Source organism: Lontra canadensis, unplaced genomic scaffold, assembly GCF_010015895.1.
Source record: "Lontra canadensis isolate GAN:19392208 unplaced genomic scaffold, GSC_riverotter_1.0 scaffold93, whole genome shotgun sequence".
Classification (NCBI taxonomy): domain Eukaryota; kingdom Metazoa; phylum Chordata; class Mammalia; order Carnivora; family Mustelidae; genus Lontra; species Lontra canadensis.
In genome coordinates this window covers 1053212-1062949 of record NW_022631087.1, presented here as the reverse complement: position 1 = coordinate 1062949, position 9738 = coordinate 1053212, and positions in this window count along the sequence as shown.

Here is a 9738-nt window from a genome sequence, read left to right as displayed (position 1 = left end):
TCTCCTCTCAATAACTCCCATTTTTCTTAGGTTAACCTGACTTGGTTTGTGTCTATAACCAAAGGAATGTAACTGATAGAGTGACGAAGAAAAATATTAATCGATGAATGCTCCTTTGGAAATCATCTTAAAAGTACAAGCTCAAAGGTATAATATGCATTCAAATGCAGTTTGATTTCTTAAGGTGATAATTTCCAAAAGGATAGTCCCATAGCTGATAAAATCCAAATTAGAATCTCTAACTTTGAAAGCATTTAGCTTTGGGGCACCTGGGTGACTCAGTTATTTGGGTGAGCACCTCACAGTCTCTTTCCACTCAGGTCATGATCTCATAGGCGTAAGATCAAGCCCTGTGTCCCGGTCTGCATTCAACGTGAGCCTTCTTGAGATTCTCTCCTTCTCTATTTGCCCCTCCATACTCACACATGCTTTTTCTCTCTAAAATAAATAAATCTTTAAAAAAATCAACTTCTTTTCCAGTTGTTACTATATATGTGTGGCAAATATATATATATATATGCCTAAAAGATCTTATGAGTTTTGTTTGATTCTGTTTTTCATTTGGGAAATAGAATGTGGTTAAAATCAAGTTGAATCTTCACAAGCTGGGGAGATGTTCAAGTTGGAGGGGCAGGTCCCTTCCTCTAAGCTAAGGAATTTAATAGACCCATTGTGTCAAGTCCCCTCCCCCACACCATTTGTAACCTTTCCTAAGGGATAAAATAAACTCTAACTTGTATTACTTTAATTAGTGTTCTTGGCAAGTTTCATTTGACCAGCCAAGATTCATCCTACAGAAAAACACAGTTTACTGCTGGGGGATGACAAGCTGCTAATGCTGAGAGGCCCAGGAGAAGCTCCCTGGCAGGTTGATTGACTTGTCATTGTTTCCTAGAAGACTATTCAAAACCTCCCTCTCTCTCCCCCCATGGTTTTGGATAGCATTTTCCAAAAATGAAGTCTTTATCCCTTGATAAGGAAAAAAAAATGGTTAAGATAATTCACCAGGACTCAAGTTCAAAGTAAAGTTGATTTTGACAGAAGATAAATACTTCTAGCTTGAAAGGAGAGGGAGGGGTATTTAATTTTAACAACTTTGCCATTTTTCATCTCTTTATCCATGAGCATCAGGTGTTCATTCTGGGCTCTTCCTACAGACCTGTAAGTACCATATTTAGGTGACTTCTTTCCGACACTCTCCCAGTAGAAATGTTGCCTTATTCTTATGATAAGTTTCACACATTATCTTCCATACTTGCCACCAGTTACCAATGGGACTTTCCTGCCTTGTGCATAAAGGAGAATTTTATCATCTTTTAAAAAAAAATTTGTGGGCAGTTGTTTATTTCTCATACTTATCAGGCAGTGGGAAGGAAAACACAGTTTCTAATCCTAATGAAGAAAAGTTCCAGCCAAACATGGAAATGGTAATTCTTAAAACATATTTTGCCACATGAGCTAAGACAGTGGTTTCTAAATGCGAGTTCAGGGACTAACTTACGTCAGAAATAATGGAGGAGCTTCCTTGAAAAAGCACAAATCCCTGGGCTTCACCTGATCCAATGAATTAGTCATTTTAACGGAAAACATGTCCATTTGAAAGACTGAAGTGTAGTTGCACTTTTTACATATGAAGGTGTCCAAGAGACTGCAGCCAGGAAAAGCAAGCAATAGATCCGTAGATAGAGAAATGATCACATCTGCGAAAAATAGATATAAGCATCCATATGATTGTACTACGTATAAAAGGATTTGGAAGACAATACACAAAATATGTTGACGGTGGGATTATTCTAGGAAATACAAAGAGGAGGAGACGGGATTTACTTTCCACTTTTACCCTTTGGCACAGTTCTTTGAATTATTATCACACTAACGAAGAGCACAAACAACTCTTAAATTCTGAAATTAATTAATCAACAGTGAAAATATATTAAAAGCTTTCCAGAGCATTCTGATCATCAACAGTTTCAGCGACCACCGCACCAGGCAAATGAGATAAAAGTCCATTAGTTTAATTTCTCATTAAAGAAATTCCGCATTCCCTCAAGATGCAAATTCTTCCAATTATCCCGTAAATACCAGGCCTCCAAGCAATGTTGACACCTGCTAGCATTTTAGCTGCTCAGAAAGTAATAATGGAGAATAAATGATGAGGAAATAAACAACTCACATTGAAATGGGAGTGGAAACATTATAGCTCTGGGAGAAAAAATGTCTTATGACTGCTTTTACTGGGAAGACAGACGGAGAAACTAAGCTCCTACTCATCATTGTGTATGTCCCATACACAGAGTACTTCATCTCACTGCTTTCAGGGAAAAGATCCATAAGTCAAGCTAAAATTTTTACTGCTTTGTTTCCCTCCTGAAAACATTTGATTGTCAGTGGCCAACATATTGAGTGTTATGGTTAAGAACTGTAATCATCTCAGGGGCGCCTAGGTGGCTCAGTGGGTTAAGCCTCTGCCTTCGGCTCAGATCATGATCTCAGGGTCCTGGGACCGAGCCCCGCATCGGGCTCTCTGCTCAGCAGGGACCCTGCTTCCTCCTCTCTCTCTCTCTCTCTCTCTCTCTCTCTGCCTGCCTCTCTGCCTACTTGTGATCTCTATCAAATAAATAAATAAAATCTTAAAAAAAAAAGAATTGCAATCATTTCAACACAGGTCTTTTTTTTTCTAGTTAGACAATGACTTTATTGCTTAAGGATATAGACAAATTTATGCAACCAGGACAGAGACTGTTGATGACTCATATTTCCAGTTGGAGGAGAAGACTCTTTGGTCTTATAATATCAAGCCAATGGCTAATACAGTTCTTGACCAGCATCAGTCAGATTTAGCATCCTTTCTGTTCTTCTCAGGATGCATTTCAACAGCAGCAGCTTTCTTCATTCGATGGTCGAGATCCTCGGGAAGAGCAAAGCAAGACCTTTGGACTTAAGAATCCTCAACATTGGATTGCCTGTCACAAAACAGTTTTGAACAACACCATGTGAGTCTCTCAGAATCACACCAGTTTGTGAGGGAGTCTGTCCCTTCCTGGCCAGTTTGTAGATCTGCTCCTTATGTTATCAGATATCAGCTTCAGCCAGGTGGGGCAGCTGCAGTGGTAAGGTAGAGCCCACGGGGACAGGCCTTTCCCAGCAGTGTGCATGTGACCCATGATGTTACAGGTCAGGAAGCAGAAAACCATTCTGATATAGGTCTTAATGAAATAGGTTGGGTCAGCCCCAAATGGAACATTCCTTAAGATTCCTCGCTAGTAAAATTCCACTGCCACCAGCCGAAAGAGCAAGAATCTTCTACTGTTCAGATTATCACCTTGGGATACTAGCTCTGACACATTTTACTCCTTCTCATCCTCCTCCATGCCATTGTCTTGGCCCAACACCTTGCCATCAGCCATTTGGAGATGAAAGCAACTCAGCGGACGTGTAGATCAAATCTCAGGACAGAAAGTCCTGCGGGTTGGAATTGAGGAAGGCATACATGATTCTCAGCTCGGGTCCTCCATCAGAGCATTACTCCAGGCCAGGTCAGCCTTCAGATTCCCAGCAGCCACACCTGGAAATAAGGGTTCAATAAATTAGGTACTGGATGCAGGAATCTGAATTTTAGCCAGTGGCCCAAGTGATTTTGCTGCTCCCCGTAGGAGACCCAGTATAGAGAAGATAGTTTTGAACAAGGAGTTCAAAGTACTTAGACTCTATAGGCTGAGGTCTGGTGCTGTCTGGGTTATTTTGAGGAAGTCACATCACCTTAATCTGCCTTCGTTTTCTCCCTGTTGAACGAAGGATTACATTACAATGACCTCTGAGGTCTCTTCTACCTCTGAATTTCTGTGATACTATGAATTAACACAGCGATCAGGGCTTTATGGAAATTCTCCATGTTACTTCCTAGCTATCCAGTTGCTTCTGTCATCATTTAACGCAAGACCATTCTTTATGGGCTTTCCTGGGAAGCAAAGAGCAGGTTCCTTTGCCTTGGGTATCTCCAAGTGTTATTTTCAGGGCCAGACCAGGCTAGACCACAGCCTCGCTCCAGAGGGCAGGTCAGTAATTCTCAGTGGGCCTCCCAGCCGTGGATGTCTCCCTGAACTAATTCTCTCCTCTGGCCTCATTTGGTCACTCGGGTACATTCCAGTTATCAGCTTCTCCAACCAGGTTGCTCAAACCATCTAATCACGCTTTGACAGAGGAAAGCTGTTTCACAGACATTGATCACCACCCTTGTCCTTACCAGAGGAAACTCAGTTTTATTCAGGACAGCTGAAAATATTTGAGTTCCCAGGTTACTTTGCAGCTGGGATGGTCATATGATATGGTTCTGCCCAATAAGATACAGGTAGAAGTTCCCAGGGACACCGCCCCTTCCTCAATAAAAAGGCAAATGTCTTTGTCCCTTCAATCTTCACTGCCCACACCCTACTCCTCCTTTTTTTGGCTTAGAATTTGGATGTGAGGACTGGAAATGCAGCAAACATATTGCAACCCCAAGATGAGAGGTATGAGGATGAAGGGTTATGTGGAAGGAGAATGGAATGTTGAGAAATGCTGGGCCCCTGATGGTGCTCCTGAGCCACCATCCCAGTCCTGCCCTTGCTCCCCCAGCACATGAGACAAATCAGCTTCTGGGCTTAAGCGACCCAGTGGAATTTCCTGTTATTTGTAGAGTCCACAAAAATGCACATGGTAGCAGGTCAACGTGGTCCCTCCCCATCATTGAAGTGCCATGCCTGCTGGTCACCCACAAAAGCTTCTTGGGCGCCTGGGTGGCTCAGCTGGTTAAACACCTGCCTTTGGCTCAGATCATGATCCTGGGGTCCTGGGATTGAACCCCGCATCGGGCTCCCTGCTCAGTGGAGATCCTGCTTCTTCCTCTCTCTCTGCTTCTCCCCCTGCTTGTGCATAGTCTCTCCTTCTGTCAAATAAACAAAATCTTTAAATAAAATAAAATAAAATAAATGAATAAATGAAAAGCTTCTTTTTCTTTTTTTCCACCCTTGTTCCCAAAGACTCTTCACATTTTTTACTTGGGAGACCCAGCCTCTCCTAGTCCAAGAAGTTTGTCCTGCCTCGCTCCTGTCATGAACAGTTGGAAGATGTAAAGATGCCTAAACATGAGGCGCCTACTTAAAGACTACTTTATTGTAAAACAAATTATAAGTTAATTCACAGTAAATCGAAACAGTTGACAGATAAACTCAAGACAGTCACTCTCATAGCAGTCATTAATTCATCCATTTATTCAATCACTTGGCAAACGCTCATTGCATATATGTTATCTGTGGGCTAATGTACTAAGCACTGAAGGATATTCAAAGAGAATAAAATCCACCTTCTCCCCTGGAACTAGGGAGCAAAACATACACAAGCCTGACACAGCTCTGTAATAATGCAAAGACAGCAAGTGACCAAGTGGTAAAAAAGAGGTTTTGCCAAAAATTTATTATCATTTTAGAGAGGATGGAAATTGGCTGAAACCATTTTCTAGACAACTTTTTTTTTTCTAAATAAAACATTTGCTTCAGTGAATCAAACTTTTCTGACAATTTTTCCCCAAGGGCAAATAGTCTATTTTGGAACCAGGGGGGTTATTTATTAAAAAAGAGAAAGAGTCAGAAAGTATTTGTAGAAGAAAGCAAATGTTTCCAAGTCCAGCCTTTAGTTCTAAATATCTCCTCTTAATTTTTCCCAAGGGATCCATTAAACCCTCAAGGAAATATGAAATATAAAAATGATTCCAGATGATTCCCGTGAACTAGAATTCCGCAAGGGTGATGCAGAGGATTTCCTTGAGTACCCTGTTAGTGCACGGATGATGGAGCCCCACCTCAGAGTCTACAATCAGACCCGCGCTTCCTCTACCAGATCCCCCTGGTGTGAGCCTGGTGCCTCCTCAAACATGGGGTGGCAGAAAACCTTTTGAATTAAATTATGAAGTGATCATGTATGATGTATGAAGCCACGTTAAAGGCAGAGAAATTAATGTAGAGACAAATTTGTGTAAGAAAGTAATCAAGCAGGTGCAGCCACTCTGGAAAACAGCATGGAGTTTCCTCAAGAAGCTAAAAATAGAGCTCCTCCGTGACCCAGTGCGTATTTACCCCAAAGATACAAATGTAGTGATCCGAAGGGGCACCTGTGACTCAATGTTCGTTTTTACAGCAAAGTTCACAATAGCCACACTGTGGAAGGAGCCAAGATGTCCTTCAAAAGACGAATGGATAAAAAAGATATGGTTCATTTATACAATGGAACATTACTCGGCCATCAGAAAGTATGAATACTTACCATTTAAATCAACATGGATGGAAATGAAGGGTATCATACTAAGTGAAATAAGTCAGTCAGAGAAAGACAATTATCATATGGTTTCACTCATATGTGGAATTTAAGAAACAGTGCAGAGGATCGTGAGAGAAGGGAGGGAAAACTGAATGGGAAGAAATCAGGGAGAGAAACCATGAGGGACTCTTAACCATGGGAAACAAACTGATGGTTGCTGAAGGGGAGGTGGGTGTGGGGATGGGGTAATTTGGTGATGGGCATTAAGGAGGACATGTGATGTGATGAGCAGTTGGTGTTATAGGGAACTGACAAATTGTTGAATACTACATCTGAAACTAATGATGTGCTGTGTGTCCGCTAACTGAATTTTAATTTTAAAAAAAGAGACAAATTTGTATGATCATTGTCAGACAAATGCAGAAATAGAACCTAATGACGTTTTTTGCCCTCTTTGTTTCACTACACGCTCTTGTATTCCCTTCAGTGTGCTGTGCAAACCAAACCTAGAACCTGTAGGTTTAGAGTAATGGAAATGGCAAGTAATCAAGCATCAAAAAGCTATACTTTCCAAAAGGTCACTTCCCTTGAGTAGTAGAAAATATGTTGTCTATTGTTAAGTAAATGCATAAACGTATATTTTTAAAAACATATTAGCTTTACCAGACGCACTGTATCATTTATCAGCCATATTTCTATCATAAAAGGATTTGGCTTGTCCCTGAAAATTTAAATCAATAAAAATGTCTATGTTGTAGGTGTAATTGACAGCTTCTAGTCTTGTGCAAATGCCAATAATAAATATCCTTGAGAGCAGAAAGGCAAGGATGTTGTACCGATTTGTTTAAGGCATCCTCTGGACTTTCAAGAGCATTCCAATGTCAAATATTTTACACCCAGTCTCTGTATATATTCTTGGATGCAAACCAAGTGTCTTTGTAATGGGGATCTACTGTGTTTTCTACTGACCTCTCCAGTCTCGCAAGAACTGCCCCTACCTTCACCACTTGCTGATGGCTCCCTCCCAACTAGAATATCAGGGATAGACACATGACCCTTAAAAATATCTAAGATTATTATATCCTCTTGAGTCGTTGACCTCTTTATCATTACGAATGACCTTTAGCCTTCTTTATCTCTGGTAATATAATCTATGCTCAGAAATCTACTTAGTAGGCTAATCATAATAATAAGCTTATAGGAAGTTTTTCACATCAGAGCTTTTCTGATTTAATGATTTCAGCATTTTGGTGGACAGTCATGTTAAGGAACAAATGCTAGATCTTTTTTTGCCTTCTATATCCTAAAACTGTGATCAATATCAAACAGCGTTTTCATGAACAATGACCAGGAAGATTTTCACTGGCTCTTTTCCCCTCATTGAGAAATATAAAGGTCCCAATTTTCAGATGATCATGATATTTCAGAGCCAGACCACATATACTTATTAAACATTCGCAAGGGTTTTTATCTGGATCTTGGCTACATTCCATCAGTGAATTAAATTCTGCCTCTCAGCGGCGCCTGGGTGGCTCAGTCGGTTAAGCATCTGCCTTCAGCTTGGATCATGATCTCAGGGTTCTGGGATTGAGCCCCATGTCTCTCTGGCTCCCTGTTCAGTGGGGAGTGTGCTTCTCTCTTATCCCCTCCCTGCCCCCTACTTGTATATTTTATGTATATGTTTTTTTTTTAAAGAATGAAGAAGAGTTTTACATATTGACCTGAAATGATTTTCAAGTTATACTCCTAAATGTAGAAAAACAAGATGCTGAATAGAATGGATAATATACTATAATAGTAATATAATATGATGTGTTATTATAACATGATATAATAACATATATAATATTACATATGTAATATATAATAATATAACATAATGTGCTATTACATGAAAACAGAAAGTGTCAAAACAAATGGATAGAATAAGGTTGCATCAGGGTTGGTTGGCAGCATTATACCAACGATCTTAATGTCACATTCCTTTGTGTGGAGTGTGCATTACACTGAAGCCTTATCATTGCAGGAGCTGAGGGAAGTATACACAGGAGCTCTCTGTACTATTTTTGCGGCTTCTTGTGATTCATAAACTAGTTAAAAATATAAAGTTTTTCAAAGGCACTGATGTACACACCCGTGTGTATACACCTTTGCGTGAGAACGCATAAAGTATCCGGAGGGAAGGATATGTGACCAACTAAACACATTGGTTGACACCAGGAAAGGTAATTAAGTGGCTGAGAAGCTAAAGAAGGGTATTTGTTTACCCTTTTGTTCTTTGTGAGTTAAAAATCTTATTTAAAAAATTCCAACTTTTCATATAAGATTTTGAGCTGTGAAGGTACAGGATGAAAATGAAGGAAGAGAAGGAGAACTCACAAGTTGAATGTTGGGTTTCAACTGGCTTTCTCAGAAAGTGATCCCCAGCAGTGAGAATAACGTTCTGCTCCCTGTTAGATGTTGGAAAAGAAACGCCCACTTTCTCTAGTGTTTGCTTTGCTCTTTCATTAAAATTGATTTCCTGAAATGAGCATTTTTACCACAATTTAGTATAAGGGAGGAGTCCGTAGAAGCAGAATAAATGTTAGAGAAATCTGCAGTCGATCGTCAGGAAGATCTAAAAATAAATTTTCTTCCTTTCCAGGAACATTGATTTTTAAAACTTTTTCTTTTGATTTTGTCACATGATTGCAGGGAAAGCATTGATGATTATTTTAAAACTCTTTTCTAGTTTTTAAACAGAGTAAATTTCTATTCATTCCTTTATTATATAGACTAACACATTTCAAAAGCAAAGTCTCTGTAAGTAGTTAGCAACAGGAGACACTCTTGAAATGCGCAACTTAATCTCAAGAACTTAGCGGGGGAGACCTTCATATGGAAGTATTTTTCAAATCAAAAATTATCATAGAGGCTAATTTTTCCTGTTTCCGGCTGAACCTTAAAAAAACCAACTTTTATTTCATGCCTCGACTATCTTTAATAACTTAGAGAAAGTAGGTATTCCCAGGATAATTCCCACAACTGAGTCTATACATTGAAGCTAATTCATTCAAACGACTGAAAGCAGCGTATGCTGATTGTTATTCTCTAAGGCAAATTAAAAGAAAGCCACCGGTAGTATAGAGCATTTCTTAAGAAATACAAAACTGCTGCTCAAGAAGCCAGAAGTGGTACAGGACAGCCAACTTGAAAGCTAACGTTTGCTTTTCCAGATTTTAAAGACATCCCCAACTAAAACCCTGTATGGAAATTATTGGGCACTAGCATGAATTTCTTGCGAAATTCATTCATTCATTCATTCATTCATGACCAAGTACGTTAGCCCGAGGAAGGGTTCCTTCCATTCACACAAACTCCAAATGGTACCGTTAAGGACAAAGTGACAACACAGATGGAATTTGACCTGCGGGTTAAGCACTGCCTCATGCTTCATAGAAGGTTACT